At 45.7% G+C, this 21,196-nt stretch overlaps 1 protein-coding gene across 2 annotated transcripts in view; it reads left to right on the top strand.

Annotated features, from left to right (window-relative positions):
• Window positions 1-382: 382 nt before the first annotated feature.
• The window catches only part of SPSB1 (splA/ryanodine receptor domain and SOCS box containing 1), a 69,998-nt gene continuing 49,184 nt past the window's right edge, over window positions 383-21,196 (top strand). Inside the window, exon 1 of one of the 2 annotated variants that reach the window (XM_038377016.2) lies at window positions 383-769. The gene's annotated coding sequence lies outside the window, so the exon portion shown is untranslated. The remainder of the gene's footprint in view (window positions 770-21,196) is intronic. The other variant, XM_038377017.2, reaches the window with a different exon arrangement.

The raw sequence follows: 21,196 nt of genomic DNA, 5'->3' as shown, positions 1-21,196 counted from the left end.
ATCCTACCCCCCAGTTCACAGAAGCATAGAAACCTAGGGCTGGAGGAAGGGACCTTGAGAAAACCGTCCAGCCCCCTGCATTGAAGCAGGACCAAGTAAGCCTAGCCCTAGACCATCCCTGACAGCTGTTGGTCCAACCTGCTCTTAACACCCCCCCCATGAAGGGGATTCCACAGCCCCCCAGCGGGGAACCCCTGCTTGAGAAACTTTCTCCTGCTCTCTGTAGCGGGGGCGGCTTTTCTCCCCTCGGCGCGCCCAGCCCCGCTGCAAAGGGCGGGCGCAGCGAAGCGGGCCCGGGCCGAGGGCTCTTCCCGCTCCCGAGCTCGGCGGCGGCGGCGGCGGCGGCGGGTCCCCCCGCCCCGCCGAGAGGAGGGGCCGGGAGCGGGGCGGTGCCGAGCGGCAGCTGGGAGCTATTTGGCCCATGTGACGCGGCCGGCCGGAGCTCTTCGCGTCTGGCGCCCAGCAGGAGCCCGGCGAGCGCGGCTCCAGCCCTGACATTGGGCGGGGGGCGCGGCCCGGGAGGAGCCGGGCTTGCGTGCCAGGGGGTGGGGCTGGTTGCCCCCCCCGCAGTCGCTTGGGCGTCCCGGGGAGGACGCGGACCCCCGAAGAAACCTGCCCGAGCTTCCCCCCCCCCCCCCCCCGAAGGACCGCGGAGGGCTCACCCCCGGCGGAGCCCGGAGCGGGGAGAGCCTGGCCTCCAACGCTGCCATGCCCCGCTGCCGAGTCCCGGCGCGCTAGGCAGCCCTGCCCGGGGAGGAGGGCTCGCATGGTAAGAAGCGGGGGCTCCCTGGGCTGGGGCTCGGGGGGGGGGGGTGGCGCCCCCCGGGCAAGCGGCTGCCGGCCGAGCCTCCCCCGGGCGCCCTTGGCGTGCAGCGGCCCGGCCGCGGGCGGCCCCCCAGGACAAGCCACCGGCTGCTTGGCAGGGCGCTGGCCGGGGCGAGTGGGGGGCTCGGCGGCCGGGAAAGGGGCCTCCGCTGGAGCGGCGGGTCCGGGGGGCGGGGTGGAGTAACGGGGGCGTCCCTTGCCCGTCTGGGGAAACCGTTAGCAGCCCGGGGAAGGCGGAGTAGAGCCGGTCGGCTCCGTGCTCCGGCGCGAAGGGGGTTAATGGAAACTTGGCTCGGGACCGGTCCTCGCTTCCCACCTTCTGTGGCTTCGGTTTCCTGTCGAGCGGCCCACACGGGGGTAGAGACAAGTACCGCGCTTGTGTGCCGCCGCCCCCCCAAAACACCCCGCTTTAAGGGAGCTCTCACCTGCGGCGCTTCGGCCGAGCGGGTAAATCCCCTTTCCAGCTCCGTCTCCTCCCCTTGCCAACAGTCAGTATCTTCTCTTCTCCGCCCTCCCCCGCAGCGCCTCAAGATGCAGCTGCTGGGCAAGCGCTGGCTGTGGAAAACTTAGTTGGGATGTGGGGGTTTCCTCCCTCTTCCAGTTTCGCAGGGAAGGATTTGTTTTTCTTTCTTCTAGTAACTCAACTAGCTCCATGCAAGTCTTTTTTTTTTTTAAAATAAAGGGGGGGGGGGAGGAAGAAAAGAAAAAAACCCAAAACTAAACAATATGCAACTCTGATTCCTCTACGCTTTATGCCCTTGCTTGTGCAACTTAAAGGAGCTGTTGTAGCATTTTCACCATAGGGCAAAAGTGAATGGCAGAGTCCTTTTCAGATGAAAGGAAAGGAGGACTTGTGGCACCTCAGAGACTAACAAATTTATTTGAGCATAAGCTTTTAATTTGTTAGTCTCTGAGGTGCCACAAGTCCTCCTTTTCTTTTTGCGAATACAAACTAACACGGCTGCTACTCTGAAACCTGTTACTTTTCAGATGAAAATTAGTTAAGATTAGCTGGGCTAATGGTAAATGCCAGTTGTCCACAGAGCTGTCAGCTGGGGACCTGGGCAAATGCTTGATTTCCTTTATCAGAAAATCAAGTGATCGGGATGCAAGGAAATGTTTAACAGCCAGAGGTCATCTTCTGCTGTGTGTGTGTGTGTGAGAGAGAAAGGCAAACACTGATAATGTCGATTCAAAGAATTTAAACTAACTAAGGAAATTGGTTTGTTTATTAAGTGTATGCCTTACAGTGCTGCTCTGAATGGTCTGTGGAGCACACCCTGCAAGTCTGCTGAACGTGGTTATTTTTACAACATGGTCGTCTTGGTAGTATAAGAAGACTTCAGCCTGGTCCTAAATAGTTGGTGTCTGTCATTTCCATGACCAAATACTCTTGACAAGTAAAGATGAAATGCAGTTAATTTGAGACACCAGGTGGGTGAGGTAATATTGGACCAACTTCTGTTGGTAAAAGAGACTAGCTTTTGAGCTTTCTCAGAGTTCTTTGGGGGGATGGGGGTGGGGTCGCCTAGTTTATTTGGCATTTGTAGCTTCCTGACTGAGCCAATGGCAAATGAACAACCTGACACCTCATGAGCTACACCTAAACTAAGTGTTCATTGTAAAAGGTCTATCTTCTCTCCTGCTTAAAGCATCCTTTTGGGTCGGACTTAGGGCTGCTCTACACTGGGAACTTGCATTGGCATAGCTCATGCCTCAGGGATGTGAAAAATCCACACCCCTGAGAGACATAATTATAACAACCTTAGCCCCTAAGTAGACAGGGCTGGGTCTATGGGAGAATTGTGAGAGAGGTTCCCCACTACTGTTTCTGGTGTAGTTGTCTACACTTGAAACACTACTTGCAAGTATAGACAAGCTCTAAATGATTGTCATTTTTACTATCAACCTTCCTGAGGAGGAATTGAGCTTTTTACTCCTATCAGCAATGCAGGACAGATACAGCTTGGGGAGGGGAAGGGTTGATTTTTTTAAATTATTTGTGTGTGTGTGTGTGTGTGTGTGTGTATATATATATCTATTTATTTATTTTTGGTTTGTTTGTTTGTTTTTTTGACTCATCCATTCAGAATGTGACCTGCAGGCTCTGTAAGAGAGAAATACTGTTTAATGTATAGATTTGCAGCATTGCTGTAACCATGTTGGTCCCAGGCTATGAAAGAGACAAAGTGAGAGAGAGAATACCTTTTGTTGGATTAACTTCTATTGCTGAAAGAGCAGATGTGAAGAACAGCTCTTTGGAGTTTGAAAGCTTCTCTTTTTAACCGATAGAAGGAGATTGCCTCACCCACCTCTTCTCTCTAATTTATAGCCTCAGGTTGAAGGCCTGATCCTCTGAGCAGTCCATGTGCGGAATTCCCATTCACTATAACCAGGGATCTGTTTACATGGGACTGTAGAATGAGATGGGGGATGACAATTGTAGGGGTGGGGGAAGGAGAGGGACAGCCCTGTAGCGGAGCCAGTTGATATGAAATGCACTGGGAATAAGATGGAACTATTCCACTTCTTATAAAGTAATCTAAAAGTAAATGCCTCCTTCAAGAGGGACTTAAAAATTGATACATGGAATACTCTTTTTCCCCCCCCCCATAGGGTGACACTTAAATGCTAATTACACCGAACTGCTCCATCAACTTGCCTAGCCGTGTCTTGGCTGTTCTGGCTTTATCAAGAACTAAGATGATTGACATATTGAGGTGTAATTTATTCCTCCCTCCTTCTGCCCATTCATCTTTTTTATATTGGAGAGGCAATAGGAATCATAATTGTTTCACAGCAGAGTATTCCTCTGGAGGGGGATTGTGCTGGTGCAGCTTAGTGCATTGTCTCCGTTTCTTCAGAGATCACTGAAGTGCCTTATGTGGTTGGAAGTTTGTTTTTTTGGATCCAATATGTTGGATGTGTCTAAGCTGTGGTCTGGTTTTCCAGGAACTAATTTGCTGTACTGGTGCATTGTCCTGTGGAGTCAGGTGGCTTCACATGGATCATGGGCACAAAATGAGTTGTAGTATTTAGTCCCTCCCACCAGTAAGCTATAAATGGTGCACTTTAAAATGGGCTGGTTAGGAGTTGATGAAGGCATTTGATTTGTAGTTGAGCCAGTTAGTACACTGGAATTCCTAGCCCTATGGATTTGTACATAAGCTGCTGCATACTGTGGCACTAATGCTGCATAAACTGATTAATTTTCAAGTTCAAGGAGTTGCATTTAATCCAGTAAGTTTTTATTTATTTTCATAGTTCAGTGGTATTTATAGGGGACCCTGAGGATACCTTTATTTGTATTAGTGTTTGATTCATAGTTCATGGGGGGAAGGGGAGTAAAATTGTTCAACATTTCCCCCAGAACTGTTGAGGAAAAAATCCCATAAAGCATGCATTCAACCTAATGTAATTATGACTGACAATCTTTTTAACTTTCAATACTCTGTTTTGTCTCCACTTCTTTTATCTGGTCTCTGGTCTAACACCGCAGTGTATTGTACTTCTTGTCACACTTTTCCATGAGTTTTTAAAAGTGAAATGAAGCATGGCTGCTGAGGACAGTGTCCCCATTGTCTCCTGCCCCGTGCAAAGATGTGGGCTGCTTGCCCTGGAGGTCTTGCTTGTCTTGTAAATGTAGCAGAAAATGCAGCTGATTCTTTAGCTGATATGATGCTGTTCATTCATCGTTGCAGCATTTAGAATCATAGAATATCAGGGTTGGAAGGGACCTCACTGGTCATCTAGTCCAACCCCCTGCTCAAAGCAGGACCAATCCCCAATTTTTGCCCCAGATCTCTAAATGGCCCCCTCAAGGATTGAACTCACAACCCTAGGTTGAGCAGGCCAATGCTCAAACCACTGAGCTATCCTGGCCCCCCCAAATTGCAACAAAGAGGGTAGCAACAGCTTCTTCCTCTGTGTGTGGTGGCGGGGAGGGGAAGGGAAGGTACTAATTAGTGATCAATGGCTCCATGTCTAGTTGGCAGCCGGTGTCAAGTGGAGTGCCCCAGGGGTCGGTCCTGGGGCCCGTTTTGTTCAATATCTTCATAAATGATCTGGAGGATGGTGTGGATTGCACTCTCAGCAAATTTGCGGATGATACTAAACTGGAGGAGTGGTAGATACGCTGGAGGGGAGGGATAGGATACAGAAGGACCTAGACAAATTGGAGGATTGGGCCAAAGAAATCTAATGAGGTTCAATAAGGATAAATGCAGGGTCCTGCACTTAGGATGGAAGAATCCAATGCACCGCTACAGACTAGGGACCGAATGGCTCGGCAGCAGTTCTGCGGAAAAGGACCTAGGGGTGACAGTGGACGAGAAGCTGGATATGAGTCAGCAGTGTGCCCTTGTTGCCAAGAAGGCCAATGGCATTTTGGGATGTATAAGTAGGGGCATAGCGAGCAGATCGAGGGACGTGATCGTTCCCCTCTATTCGACACTGGTGAGGCCTCATCTGGAGTACTGTGTCCAGTTTTGGGCCCCACACTACAGGAAGGATGTGGATAAATTGGAAAGAGTACAGCGAAGGGCAACAAAAATGATTAGGGGTCTAGAGCACATGACTTATGAGGAGAGGCTGAGGGAGCTGGGATTGTTTAGTCTGCAGAAGAGAAGAATGAGGGGGGATTTGATAGCTGCTTTCAACTACCTGAAAGGGGGTTTCAAAGAGGATGGCTCTAGACTGTTCTCAATGGTAGCAGATGACAGAACGAGGAGTAATGGTCTCAAGTTGCAATGGGGGAGGTTTAGATTGGATATTAGGAAAAACTTTTTCACTAAGAGGGTGGTGAACACTGGAATGCGTTACCTAGGGAGGTGGTAGAATCTCCTTCCTTAGAGGTTTTTAAGGTCAGGCTTGACAAAGCCCTGGCTGGGATGATTTAACTGGGACTTGGTCCTGCTTTGAGCAGGGGGTTGGACTAGATGACCTTCTGGGGTCCCTTCCAACCCTGATATTCTATGATTCTATTACATGCTGGTCTAGGTTCATGTGGTAGGCTGATATGGTGAGGGGTTGGAGTACTCAGTGCTTACCTGTGCTCTTCCTGCATCAGTAGCACTTACTTCAAGAGCAGCTGGATGAAGTTAATAAGGATGGAAGTAGGTTCTGACTTGGAACTCTAAACCAGCCTAAAAGCAGGGCTCAACTACTCACATGTGAGAAAAAGACAGGGGTTGGGATGAGATGAGAGAGTTGCTCCCAGTCCTTGAGGGCTTGGTTAAATGAGGGAAATCTGTGCCAATGTGCATGCATCAGGCTCTTTCAGTCCAGCTATGCCAGTGCAAAGCCCTAATGTAGATGCTGCACCAGTTCAGTTGACACCCAGTGTTTAAAGGGGTAAGTCACAACAGTGTAATAGCTACAGGAGAAGCTTGCACTGATATTGTAGTAGGGGCAGTAGTACCACTAGAGATCCTAACAGCATGGATTGCAATGATTGATTTGATACGAATTTTCCTGACCTATACATCACCTAAGATGGAGACCTGTCAAACGGGCAGCCCTGCTCTTCATGTGAACAGACTAATAATGGGAGAGTTATTTAATCTCTCCCACTACTGGCTCCTGTAAAGGGCTGGGGCAGGGCACTAATTAGACACCAGTTGCATGGTGAGCTCCTGAAGAGATTGTGCAATCAAGGGTAATGCTCGTGGGATATAAAAAGTGAATAAGTGTCTGAGAACGGAGGCTTCCAAATCGTGGTCTGTAGAGTTCTTGCTGCTGGTCTTCAGAGTTGGCTTGTGTCAACATGCTGACTCGCTTCCAGCTAGTACAGTTGTATTACACAGCAAACTACTTCCCTAATGTTGCTCTTCCATGTAAGCAATTGCTGAAGTTACCACAAGGATGTTATGCTATTGCACATGGGCAAATGGGGGAGTGACACATGCTATTGCAAGTGGGTCTGTCCAAGAGACTATATTTTTGAGATGCAGGCCAAAGTCTGGCAAAAGCTTGAGGACCTTGGAACAGGAATGGAAACCAACCCAGGGCAAACTCTTGCCAGATGATTGTAGTTATCTTAAAGCCTACTGGCCCATTCCACTAATGCCACAGGAAACGTTGCTCTATCAAACCATGCCTTTTGCTGTGGGAGGAGTATAGGAACAGACTTCCAAAGTAAGTAGCTAATAAGTTTTTTGTACTGGTGAGACCCACCTATCTGAGCTGAGTGGCTTGCTGGAGATCTTGGCATCGGCATGATTGAAGGAGACTTGTGTGTAGAAAGGATGTTTCTAGGGACAACTTATGGTGGGTCATTGAATTAAATGCAACAGAAAACTGTTAAAAACAAAAAAGGAAGTCTTGAAACTTGGGGTTGGAAAAAAACTAACCCACCGCTGAGGCTGGATGAGAACTTCAGTAATGGGATATTTAAGACCACAGACCTTTTTTTTTTTTTTTTTTTTTTTTTTTTTTAGTGTGCAGTTGTGTCAAAACAGCAGAACACCTAGTTCCAGTGTGTGATTAGGGGTTGGATTCTAGTAGCCAGGATCCCTGGGCTCACTTTGAAATGTGCAAGTTTGGCATTATTGACTTTCTCAATTTACAAATAATTGTACAAACTACACACATGGGCACTAAATACTGTTGCTAAAAGCAAAAACCTTTCGTAGCAAAATCAGGAATGGCACGCAGCCAGATTTGGTGCAGATGTTCCACGCTCGGAATACTGAACAGTCTGCTGCACAGGCTTCCGGCCCCTTACCACATCAGATTTGAGCTCCTGTCCTTTACTTTCAAGGCCCTGCACAATCTCTGCTAACTTCCTCCTGCTGATATCTGCCTCTTAGGCTGTGCTTTCACTGCAGAAAGGGTGAGTGTGGCTTTTTATTTTGCGTCAAAGGAAGCAAACAATGTAAAATCCCAATGCAGACAAGGCACAGGTAGTTACCTCGATATGGCAAGTTGAGGTCAACCCTACTTAACCTCCTTCCACTATCTTCCATCAAGCTATCTTGATGTAAAAAACTCTTTCGCTTTTTGCAGTAAAGACGACCTCAGGTTTCATGGCTTTTTTTCAGCTTAGACTCTTCATGCTGCTTCCTCTGTTTGGAATTTACTCTCTATTTTTGTAGGGACGAACTCACTTTGCCCTCTAAAGCACATCTTAGGCTAGTATAAATCAGTAGCCATTTTAATAGCCCCCCTTCTCCTCGTATGTTAACCAACACAATTCAGTGACTGGGGAGAGATGCATAAATGTAGCCTGGCACGTTTCTTTTCAAGTGAAACTACATAGGCAAATCTATGTTCAAGCAAATCTGTGCTTGTAAGGCCGAAAGCGAAACTTGAGTTACTGTTGGAGCTTGCTCCAATGCCTCTCTCCCTTTGGTCAGAGTCCAATCTTAGTGGCTTTTAAAGCCAAGGTAGACTAAAGCAGTAGGTCCTGCATATCCATGTGATCTCATAGAAGACTATCCAGCAGACAGCATGTGCACTAAGGCAAGTTTAGGGGAATTAAACACTAGGAAGCTTCCACATTGTATATGATACAAGAAAGGAAACTGGAACATCTGCATTAGGCTATTATATGCCTAATCTTGGGTTTGGGGTCACATGTCACATTCCCCTGACATGGCCCTATCTGTTACCACACTATAAACTTGGTTGCAATTCTTCAAATCCAAATGAAGATGGGGAAGAGCTTAGAGCGAATTATAAGGCTTAGTGTGCTTTGCATCTCACTACTGGGTTGATTAAGTGCTCCTTAGTATACTTGGCCATAGGCCTGTGAGGATCTCCCTTTCCGCCCTCTGCCAAATCGGTGTGTCTTGCTTTGTCCTGATGTAACCACATTGTGAACTCTCATTTCTTGGCTGGAAGGAGGCTGCTTTGTGCCATGTGGTCACAGTACAAACAATTTCCTCAGTTGAATGAGGATCAGAGAGGCTTCCAGGTTCTTGGTCCTTGTGAAAGAGGCATTGGAACCTCAAGACAATAGGTGCTGTCCTTGGTACATCTTCTTAAATAGCCGTGGCAGTGTAGCTGTAAGTGGGGGGGTTGGGAGACATGTTGTACAGCTGTCCCGTGTGCGTGTGCATGATGGTAATTCAAACAGGACTTTAGATAACTGCCTCCCAAAACATCTGGATGCAGAGCTGGAGTTGTATTAACTTGGGGACTTGTAGCCTCCTTGAAGTGTGGGTTCTGAAGCACTGAAACTGCCCAGGGTTTGTTCCTAAATGAGAGGGGCATGGTGGGAAGGAAAGAAGATTCTCGTATATTTAAAGCATCCTTTAGGTCAGAGGGCTTTTATTCTTCTATTGGGAGGGGATGGGCAGAAGTGAAGATCTGGTCTAAACTCAGTTTTCCCAGCATATCTATTTTGGTTAGTGGTGTGCATTTCATTTGACCAAAATAGTTGTACCTGTACAACCCCTAGTATGGGCACAGCTATATTGCCTAAAATTGGTATAATTTATTCCGGCACAAGAAGGGGGAATAAATTTAACTGGAATAAATCACTTTTTATATTACTGTAACTGCCCACATTGGGGTACTGCTTTAACTGTACTGATGTAGTTAAAGCAGTACAAGAGTAGATAAAGCCATGGATAATTGTGATTGACACAAGTTTCCTGGAACCCACTTCCTTACTTCATTTTGATGAACAGTCCTTGTGTTCTCTGGATACTAAAATAAAAAATGGCCATTCCTCCTTCTAGCCACCAAGCAACAAAGTAGTGAGAATAAGTCCATTCTCCTTCTACCGAGATCTTAAAGATTTAGGGAGTTATTTCCAGCAGAGCTGGTCACATGTGAGTTCCAGACAAGGTTACAGCTGCTTGATTACTTAGCAATCATTTATTTATAGGCTAATGGAAAGAGCCATACTCATTGACCAGTTTCAAGTTATCCTGATGGATCGATTATTCTCACTTTCCATCACAAAGAGCTTCCTCAGTCAGGGCCTCTTGCATCCTTTTGGTTTATGATTAGCCTAGATCTTCATTCAAAATACTAGTCTGTGGTGGGGCACAGGGCTGGAGCCACTGAAAAATTTATAGTTTGATGTCCTTTGTTAGAAGCAAAGCCCCAGCAAACTGTGCTGGGGAAGGAATGTCCTGGGTGCAGGCTGATAGCTGAATAGGGATAATAGCATTTTGCAACAATAGTTCTCCGGAATTTGAAACGGAGTGGAGAGAGATGGTTGAATTTCATGTGTCTTTGTTGGTCTGATAGTGTGTAAGCCAGGGCCTGAGTGTTGCTTGTGTTTCTGAGATTCTCTGACAGTTCTCTATTCCTCTGGGGTTTTGTTAACCTTATCGGGTTCAGCAGCAAGAGCGAGGGCTCATATGGATGTCCTCTCTCCTTAATGGATACTGCTGCCTTCAGCAGCTCACTTAGCACTCATCAGCTATAAATAGCCTGGTTGGTGGGAGGCTGCCCGGATCAGGGAGCCATTTACCACTGCAGTAAAAGCCGTGATACGGATGCTCCCCTCTCTCTCCATATTGCTTAATCTTATCACTGAGACTTTGTTTTAACAAGAATGCTCCTTTGGTTTCACTTAAATCTTAGAAATCCTTGTGTAGACACACTTAGTTTGGCTTAGGTTAAGTCAGTTAGGAATCTATTTAAGCTGAAATAAGCCACCCCTAAACTGAAGTGCACGTACACCCAGGTTGCTCCAGCCGAACAGCCATTAAACCGAGGACAAGGTCTGCGTTTCAGTGGGAGGTTCTGCTGGCAGCTAGCTCGCTCCAGCTGAATGAAGTAACTCCACCAAAATGCAGTGGGTCTATATATTACCCAGTTCGTGAGGCCTCTGGCGCATGTTGGGCAAGCAGTTTGCTCTCTGCTGAACCTTGGACATGGTTGTGAAGGGGTGAAGAGCGCTAAAATAGGCTGCAAGCCAGCTCTGTCCTGTTCAGAGCAAGCTTTAAAAATAAGCTGTTAATGGGTAGAAATGCTCTGTCGCCATTCTGTGGGGAGGGAAAGAGTACCACGGTCAAGGGGATGTCTGCATGGCCCCTCTTGCCTCAGAAATATGAGTGGTTGGGAAGTCTGTTTTTTTCAGAGGGGAAACTGTCTTAGTAAGTGACTTGCTTGACTTCACGCAGGAAGTTTCTGGCAGAGCTGGGAATTGAACTCAGAACTCCACAGTCCCCTGCCTTAACTACAGGGCCATTCTTCCAGTGTCGGACACCCCTTCCCACAAAAAGCTGGGATGCTATTCAGAGTACTGTACTGACTCACGATGTGCACATTTTTTTTTTTCCCCTCTCCAGCTCTTGCTTAGTCACAGACATGCTGCTTGACTTCTCCTCAGCTGGAAGTATAGGGTAACAAGTTACTATTCCAAACACTTGATTGTTTTGCTTGAGTCCAGTGAGCTTTAAACCTACGTTTCCTAGTTCTGGCTTGTCCAACCATCTCAAATAGATCGAGGTTAAGTGTACAGCCATTTAGTCAACTCAAACAGTTCATCAGGTCAGCCTTTCAGCCAAGTAAATTTCAGACCGTTCTGACCAGTGTTCTGCCTGTGGGTACCTGCCTTTCTAGTCTGGGGAAAATCCTGTGTGACACACCTGGCAATATGCTGGACAAACTTTATTGAATTAAGTTTGTGTTTTAGGAACTCATTGTATTGAAAATGCAAACGTTTGTATTGTAGGATTGTGTGTAACTTCTCTAGGAGAAAAAAGAAAAGGAGTACTTGTGGCACCTTAGACTAACAAATTTATTTGAGCATGAGCTTTCGTGAGCTACAGCTCACTTCATCGGATGCATTCAGTGGAAAATACAGTGGGGAGATTTACTTACACACACACACACACACACACACACACACACACACACACACACACACAGAGAGAGAGAGAGAACATGCAACAATGGGTTTTATCATACACACTGTAAGGAGAGTGATCACTTAAGAAGAGCTATTACCAGCGGGGAGAGGAGGAAAACCTTTTGTGGTGATAATCAAGGTGGGCCATTTCCAGCAGTTAGCAAGTAAGTTTGAGGAACAGTTGGGGGGAGAAATAACATGGGGAAATAGAAAAGGAGTACTTGTGGCACCTTAAAGACTAACAAATTTATTAGAGCATAAGCTTTCGTGAGCTACAGCTCACTTCATCGGATGCATCCGATGAAGTGAGCTGTAGCTCACGAAAGCTTATGCTCTAATAAATTTGTTAGTCTTTAAGGTGCCACAAGTACTCCTTTTCTTTTTGTGAATACAGACTAACACGGCTGCTACTCTGAAACATGGGGAAATAGTTTTACTTTGTGTAATGACCCATCCACTCCCAGTCTCTAATCAAGCCTAAGTTAATTGTATCTAGTTTGCAAATTAATTCTAATTCAGCAGTCTCTCGTTGAAGTCTGTTTTTGAAGTTTTTTTGTTGAAGGATAGCCACTCAAGTCTAAAGAAGAAAAGGAGTACTTGTGGCACCTTAGAGACTAACAAATTTATTAGAGCATAAGCTTTTGTGAGCTACAGCTCACTTCATCGGATGCATTTGGTGGAAACCACTCAGGTCTGTAATAGTGACCAGAGAGATTGAAGTGTTGTCCAACTGGTTTTTGAATGTTATAATTCTTGACATCTGATTTGTGTCCATTTATCCTTTTACATCTAGGAGATGTGACCAGTGTAAACCCTTGGGAAGTATTATGAGCTTCAAAGGACTCTGTGAAACAATGGGCTAGACAGACCAAGCAAAGTGGGATACTTGAAGTATTTGGGAGGCCAGGAAGGTAACTTCTTATCTCTGGACCAGTCCTTTGGGTTTCTTCTCAGGGAGCAGGTTCCATTGTCTGCTGATCACCTGTTATGTGCGGACAAACTCGGAGGCTCAAACTGGATAAGAGTGCTTCTCAGATTCAAGTCCGTGCTTGTTCTGAGCCAAGACGGTTATGTACTTATGACCTCAGAAGGGCTTGGTGTTTGAAGGACCCGTTCCACATCCCAGAGCCCTTGCTGGAGTCAGGGGTGATCTCTGGCAAGCTATCAGCTTGCAAGTAGGTTTTTATTGTTAATGTACCTTGTCTAATGCTGATACATGAAGAATAATGCTTAGAAAGGGCTGTGTGGTAACTGGGGTAATTGCACTGTTCATAGCCTCCAAGGAAGGAAGGCCAAGCAGCCTTGCTGTGCAGTCAGAACTGCTGGGGATTCACAGTGTAGGCAGGCAACTGTGCAGCCTGGAAACAGGCCAGTCAGAAGCGCGGGAGGAGACGAGAGGAGCCAGGCACCTAGTGCAGGTTCCTTTGCTGGGCCATAGAGGGGGAAATATGGGTGCAGTTGCCCTGAACCGTGACACGGCATGTTTGTCTGAACTCTCCCCTTTCCTGCAGGCTTCTTGCTGCGCTGACCAGGGGTTCTGGAAGTGGTGCCTTCCTTTAGCAACTGAGAAGGCTCTGCTCTTTCACAGCTTAACTGCAGAGGCAGGAGAGGAGAGCTCTAGGGTGTCTGGAATGACTAGGATCCAAAGAATGCAGCCTTGCGCTACACGTGGCTTTGCATCTGGTATGTAAAGGAGGAAACATGCCCACAGAATTACTTAATTTTTTCAGCGTTAGGCGTCTGTGACTGGGAACCAGGATGTCTGATTTCTTTTCCTGGGAATGGCTCTGCCGTGGTGTGTGACCGTGGGAATGTCACTTAATCTGTGCCTCGGTTTCCCCGTTTGTAAAAAGGGGTTGGTGTATCTGCTTCACAGGAGGGGTTGTGGCAGTGTTTGTAAAAGACTTGGATCCTTGATTGATTGAAAGGTGCAGCGGTAGCATTTAATAGTTAGCTTGTGTATGCATGCGTTCTGTATAAACCGCTTCACAACAATCTGTGAGGTAGGCAGATATCTATCGGATGTTAAACTTGTCTGTTTCCAGACTTAACTGGTGGGTCTGGAGCATTGGGGGGGCTGTTGGCCCAGCCAGGATTAGTTTGCCGGGAGGTCCTGGCTTCCATTTCTGTGTTTAGAAGTAGCATGGTCCAGTAGACTAATTATCCATGCTGAATAGAATTGGTGTTTTCCCACGAACTTATCTAGTATGTTTACATTGCACAGTACACGTGTGCCGAAATAGCCTATAATATTGCTTCGCAGCATGCAATTATGCACTTGTATAACTTTACTGGCAGAGGTGCTGCAAGGTAACTCAGGGTATGTCTACACTGCCAAGACACAGCCTGCACTAGAAGAAGGGGTTTTTCGGGCTGTTTAGGAACACCCCCTCCCCAAGTGACAGTAGCTAACTCAACAGAATCATTCTGGGCCCTTGGGGTTAGGTCTGGATAGTTATGGCACTTGTGGGGGTGTTTCTTACCCTCTGGACTTGCATAGCTATGTCCACCTAACTTCAGTGTAGATTAGATTTAAGAGGGAATTCCTCCTGCAAACTACACTCCAGCGGATGACTGGCTCCAGTGTTGTGTGTCCCAGATAAGCTAGAGGGGTATCTTTCCTGACCAGTGTAGGCTGTGCAGAGCGAAGAGTTTGTCTGTTTAGTATACAAAGGAGTTTAGAAGTTCACTATCAAGATGATCCTAAGTTGCACCTAGTTGTCCAGCTTGGTTGACTGGAATAGAGGGAAACTGAGACTTGCTTGGAATGAGATACAGGGAGTTGGTGGCACTTCTAGACTTGGTTGCTTTTGGTCCGACTAGTGGACAGGCTTCACCTCCCTTTGAACTTAAGGTTTTCCTGGCTCTGATGAAATGTCGGTTGCAGTTAGTCTGTATTGTGACAGGTTTACGTGGTGGCAGGTTCCATAGTAGTTAGACTTTAATTAGCTTCTCCCACTATAGTCATAACAATTCTGCAGTCTTGGAAACTAAAATGTTAATGCTGCTCTGGTACAATCTTGAGGCAAACCCTACTGGAGTTAACAAATGAGTGCTGTTGAGGCTGGCGCCAGCCTCACTCTCCAGGAGTGCTCTAAGAGTGAAGAGATGCGAGTTCAGCTTACAGTACTCTTTCAAAGATGTATGATCAGGGCTAGGATTCTAGTCTGTGGAATATTGGAGGGGTTAAATCTGTGATTTTAATGCTGCTGAAAGGGGCTCGATTGATGATGCCATTTTCTGCACTATTCCATCTGCAGCAACATGAGCTTCCTCAGCCCTGACCTAGAAGGATCATTTCTAGGGGACAAAGGCTACTTCGACATCCTTGATCTCTCCCCAACAAGGCTGACTGGTGTTAAAGGTGTATGCTGGGCTGAGACACCTCCCCCAGCTGCCAAACTCAGTGAAAAGCTACAGTACAGTAACAACTCTGTTCCTACCAATCTGGGTATAAAGCCATGACTTAAAGGTGAAATGCTGCATAACTCATCATCAGTCCTCTGCGCCATCGGGCTGCCTGCAAACTGGCTCCTGGTGTGCTGTTGATCTGGAAGGGGAGCATGTGTTTATAAGAGCGGTTTCGTTAGTGGAAGAATCCCTGTATGTGGAGGGAGGTCAGGGATGCTGCTGCTAAAGGGACAGACAGATGCATGAGAGAGATGGTCACTCAATTGCCAGTGACCATCACATTCGCAGCGTGGTGCTTTGCCTGAGATCGGGTTTAGGTCCAGGGTTCTCTGGCCACTGATGCTTGTAGCATTCTGGCAGCAGTAGCTTGCCCCATGGGAGTGTGGTTTAGTGGATTGAGGACAGGGCTGGGAGCCAGGAGGAATTATAGGCTAATCTCAGCTGTACCTCTGACTTGCTGTGCGGCCTTGAACAGGTCCCTTAATGCGTCAGCCCTGTCTTTACAGAAGGAGAAATCTGCTGAGCCAGGCTGTTGTGAGGACTGAAGTTCATATGATACTGATTTGCACGGCGCTGCCTTCTGGCTAATGCAGGAAGCAGCATTGTTTGTTTGGTTTTGGTGGGCAATTTCTCATGATGTGTGGACTCATTTTGACTGGGTGGGGAAATGAATCAATCCTGTTGACACCCTGGAAATGCAGCAGCTGGGCACTGGGGCTAGAGCATGCTGCCTGGAACTGCTGGTGCATGCCGGAAGCCTTTCCACCCTCATTTCTGGACGCTGGGTCATGGCAAGTCAGAAGCGGGAAGGAATTTTTTTTGGATGTGTTCCTGACATCATTCAGAGGAGATAAGCAAGGATACTTGCAGTAGAGGCTTTCTTGGATGTCACCTGCCTTCTAGCCCTCTCCTTTCCTGTGGATCATGAGTCATCAGCATGACTTGGTGAGTTTCTGTGGCAGCCTCGTTATTAAGCTGCAAAATAGCTGCCCTGAAGACTGAAACATGTTTCTTTTAATGCTCGAAACCTTCTGACTCAGTGCAAGCCTTAACAATAAACTTCCTTTGAAAGGAAACTGGGATTGATGCCTCAAGCAAACATGCTGATAAGCAGAACGTATAAATCCTGGCGTAGCTTTTAATTCCTGGCTCATATGTTGCTTGGGTCACAACTGCACTGAGTTTGAGCCTCTGTTGGAGAACCACTGCACCATCAGCCCTTGATAGCCTGAACTAGAAAGGGAGATGTGAGACTGGCTTCAGGTGTCTGCAAACTTGCTCAGTGTTTGCATGGATGTAACCAGTGCTGTTGGGCCTGCACTTCCTGGTGTTCAACACTCATCTTAAGGGAGGAAAGTGGAACTTAAATCCCCAGCCATTAGCCAGTGGAAGAAAAATCTGAAGTCTTAAACCAGACTGCAAAACTCAACATCTGAGTTACTGTTACTCATCTAACCAGAAAGCTTGGACCACTCCTCATTTCCCTTCCTTTTAAAAGAAGGCCCTGATTTCAGAGGATGGTTGAGCTGTTGTCATCCTGAAGGTTCGTTCTTCCTCCTTTTCCCCATTTGGTCGTGATTCTGATAGATCAGTAGCAGTGCCTTCAGGCTGGGCACTCCTGGCTGACACCCCTTGTCTCTTACAAGCACATTCCCAGAGGAATAGCATCTAATGCAACCTTGTGTGTATGATCTATCATCTTAAAACTCAGGATCCCTCCAGAGCTTAGTGACTCTGATCCCCAAAATTAATGGGTTTTCTTCCTGTGTTAGGCTCATAAAATCTAGTGGCATCAAATGCTTGTTGTGTAACATGAGGAAACTTTATGTTGGCTGGAGTAGTTCTGCCATTCTCCAATATCTGGAGAGTCAGCTGCTTGTAACTTTCACATCCAATAATATGGAGAACTACCTTGTTCATGGAGGTGTATGTGGAAATGCCAGGGTGAGACAAACATTTTAGGAATTAGAACTATACTATTTCTAATGGGAAATTATGTGGAAGGGACACGGAAGTCCACCAAGTTATTTTAAAAACAACTGGGTGAAAAAGATAGGAAAGTGGGTGTGGGCACACAAGTTTGGTTTCTCAGTGTTTTAATTAGAGAATGGTATCCTAAACTAGCAAGGAAAAGCTCTTGTTTGTTCATTTCTGAAGGAATAATTTCATTATTCTTTATTGCACATGCCTCTCTGACTGGCTTATTGTAAACATCCAGCCATTGTACTGACTGTCCACTCAAGCACATATCTCCTGCATAAGCCCAATATAAAAATGTAGAGAAGCCATTTTTCATGTGCTCTGCCTATTCCTGATTGTTTTATGGTCTGTGCATGGCTGGCTGGTTGAAAAAACCCAATTTTCATGTATAGAGAAAATCATGTTTGAAATGAACTCCCCTCCCCCCCCCCCCACACAGCAAGATAAAGTTGATGCGATTTATAAATAAGTAAACTGGCTGCAGGTTCTGAGTGATCGGCCTGTGTTTGTAGAAGCCTGTGAATATTGTCATGGTTTTTTTTATTTTTTGTTCTTAAAAAAAAAAAAAAGCCTCTGATCTTCCTTAATGCCTCTTGGGCACGATTTGGATGCTGGCTTCTGTTCAAACTTATGCAGTGGCAACAGTTCAATATGCTTTTCTCCCACCCTTACCACAGGCAGTTGCGGTAAGTTACTGTAGTACGACAATCGTATTGCCAACACCTGTCACGTTAGAAAAAACTAACCCCTACTGTCAGTCTGGGGTAGAGTTTAAACTAGGCCCTTTACTGTGTATTTAAAAAAAAAAAAAATTAAATGGGATTGAATCAGGGGCCTTGATTACCCTAGAAAGCTTTGCTGTGGTTCATGTGGTGGGGGGCAACAAAACCACCAGTGTGGATGAAGTCGTTTGAGCAGGGTAAAACTTTTTGACAAACCTCCTCTCTTGCTCAGCACCCCCCCCCCCCCCCAACTGTCAATTCTGCTAAATTGTTTTGGTCAGAAAATATAAAATTTAAAAAATGTCAGTGATTCGGAATTAACTTCAACTTAAAGGAAACGTCTAAACACTTGCACATAAAGCTCAGTCAAAACAACAATTGGTTTGGGGATTGAAAAAAAAATTTAGTTTTGACACACAATTTCCCCCTCCAGTTTTCCCCCTGGAAACTGAAAAATCTGCTATTCTGACAGCTCTAGCAGTTAAACCAGAGTAAGTGCTTGTACTGGTATAACTCATTCTGGTTAAGGAGGTAGAAGAAGCTATGCTATAGTATGTAAGTTATCTTTATGCTATTATAATGGCATCCATCCTAGAGCTTTTAGCAGGATAAATATTTGCTTTAAAACCATCCATAACCAAAATTGTTATACCAGTAAAACTTGTAAATGTAGACCGGGCCAGCATGTCCAGTGCCTGTGCTGAAATGTTTGCAGACTGGCTCAGACAAATACAATATGACGAGGCTTGGCAGGATTAGATTTCTATCAGTAAATGTCAGTGAACATCAGTTTCACTGTGTACACGCAAGCCAATGAAAAAAGTCCATTGATAATTAAAACTCACAAGTGGGCAAAGTAAGCAGAATGCTTCTTGAGAACTTGTTAAAGTTTGATTTAAGGATATTTACTTAGTATATTTGATGTGATTTTTGAAACTGTTAATGTTTATAAAGTTTTTTATTTTTTTAGTCTTGTCTGACCCATAACTTCCTGCAACTATGAAAACTTACCTCGATAAAAAATAGAACTTAAACATCAATGTTGTCCATCAAAATTAGGTTAAAAAAACAGCAACAAATTCTGTCAAGCCCTAATATTAGTTGAATTACACAGCATGGAGTTTAAGGAGTGAGCTAGAAAGACATCGAGAGCACTGACCAAAGTGGGGGACTGGGTATTAGGTTTGCTAGTCTTTATTGTGAAATGCCTTGCGCTTCTCAGGGCTGCACTATTAGAATATAAGAATGGCCATACTAGCTCAGACCAGAGATCTATCTAACCCAGTATCTTGTCTTCATATAGTGACCAATGCCAGCTGTCCCAGAGAGAACGAACAGATAATCCCTCAAGTGATCCATCCCCTGTGGCCCATTCGCCTCTGACTACATAATTTAACAATTGACTTCCCTTGATTTGGACTCGTTTGCCACGTTAGGCTGATGTTTTGTATCACTTCACACACAGCCCTGCAAAAATTAGACCCAGACTTCTGTTAGGTTTACTTCATGAAGTTAGCCTTGTTTGCAAGGGGACTGATGGGCTTCAAAAGACACAACCAAGGAAACCAGCTCTGCAACAGCTCTGTTCCCTGCCTTTTGGGCCATGCAACAGAAGGGCCCCTGATAAGCAGGTGAGGCCCAATATGAAGGCACTTTTGCTCTCTCAAACAGGATTCTGCTAGAAATATTTACTTAACTTTTAAAATAAGTGAAAATGAGACTTTCTCTGGACTTCAATGTGCTGCATTCCCCTACGGGGATAGCACTGCAAACCCTGGGCTATTGGTGCTGGTGCATGATAACCTGAAAGTGAAACTGGTTTAGAAGCCTCTTCATTGTCTAAGCAGAGTGAGATGCAAAAAATAAGCAGCATATGTAAAATGTAAAAATAGATTAATTCTTGGAAGATGTCAATAGCAAGTGAAATTGTTCTGGGAAAAGTCTTCTTGCCATCTCTCAGCTCTCCGTGCATACTAAAGGAAGATAATTTGGGTTTTAAAATATATCATGTGTACAGTTCCTGCCATTCTAACCCAGGCTTCCATAAAAACTGATGAACAGCTGCCTTGTGAGCAGGACCTTGGCACCAGTAGTAGGGTTACCATCAAATGAAACATTTGATAAAGGAAATGCAGCTTCTCTCCACTGAGAGTGGGACAGTCTGGATTGATCTGGTGCTGCACTATACTTTGGTGTGCCGTCTGTTCCCTCTTCACATCAACATAGCTTTGAATGGGACGGGAGGGCATCCCTTAACACTCCAGCTTCTTCTTTCCTGAGCGTAGAAGGAATCTTTGCTGTATGTTCTCTGGAAATAATCTGAGGATGGCTTTCAGCTGCAGACCCTACCAGGGTCAGGTTGCTTTCCTTCCTGACTCATGGTGGAACGGTATAGGCCATCCTTAATATATTTGTGCATTGTGGCTATTCTGATCTGGTGCATCCTACTTGCTCTCAATTGTAGGCTCTGTGGGGCAGGGACAGCCCTCGTGCTTATGAACTTAATGCAGCGAGCGGCCCAGTCCCTTTTGGGGGTTTGTGGATGTTACTGTAATATAAACAAGCTTCAGAAATGGGATATCTTCCCCTTCACAGATGTAGGAAAAAACAGTGTGCTACTGGCTCTATTTCTTTCCCAGCTGACATCCAAAAAATTCTTCCCACTATTTTCTCACAACTTCAGTGTTGTTCAGAGATCTTTCACATGTGAAGCTTGCTTAGTCTTGGGACTAATTAAATGGAGCACCAAAGAAGCTCTTGAGATGAGATGCTTTTCCCAGTCTTCATGCAGAAATTGGCATCTGCATGCACATTGTTAGAAGTCAACAGGGCTCTCTTGTAATGGCAATAAAACAAACTCCTTCTTTTTTAAATTTTCTGAGTTTTAGATTGTTGCTCTGCTAGCAGACTGCAGAAGCAGGCAGCTCACTATGGTAGCCCTGCTAGTATATTAAGTTGTCTTGTTAGGACTTTTATAATCTTGGGATGGAAATGGGATTTTACTCTTTTTTTTTTTTTTTTTTTTTTTCTAAATGTACAAACATGCTGGCTTCTTATCTGAGGGCATTGGGGCAGAAGGTGGCTATGTGCAAGAATATGGAGTTGCCAAGCAAGGGCTTTCTCTTCCAGGCTGGGAAGGGAATTTGATAAGTCTTCTGTTCTGCAGCAGTTGCATTGATGCCAGAGGTGCTTTCTTTGGATCTCTGGCGTGTTGCCATGTCAAGAATCTATATCATGAGGAGATTCCAAATGGGGCCTTGACACCATAAATGTACAAAGCCAGTTAGTAACTGTGCAATATTCCTTCTAGGGATGACTGTTTTAAAGCGAACTCAAGCCACAAATTGTCAACATACAACATAAGCAAGGGAAGGAAGAGACCAAGCCCTTTTCTGCACAAGAAAGCAGCGCTGGTTTAAGATCTGTCTTTAAAAAAGCTTGCTCA

The sequence above is a fragment of the Dermochelys coriacea genome, chromosome 18, assembly GCF_009764565.3.
Source record: "Dermochelys coriacea isolate rDerCor1 chromosome 18, rDerCor1.pri.v4, whole genome shotgun sequence".
Taxonomy (NCBI): Eukaryota; Metazoa; Chordata; order Testudines; family Dermochelyidae; genus Dermochelys; species Dermochelys coriacea.
This window is presented reverse-complemented; position numbering and strand designations above follow the sequence as displayed.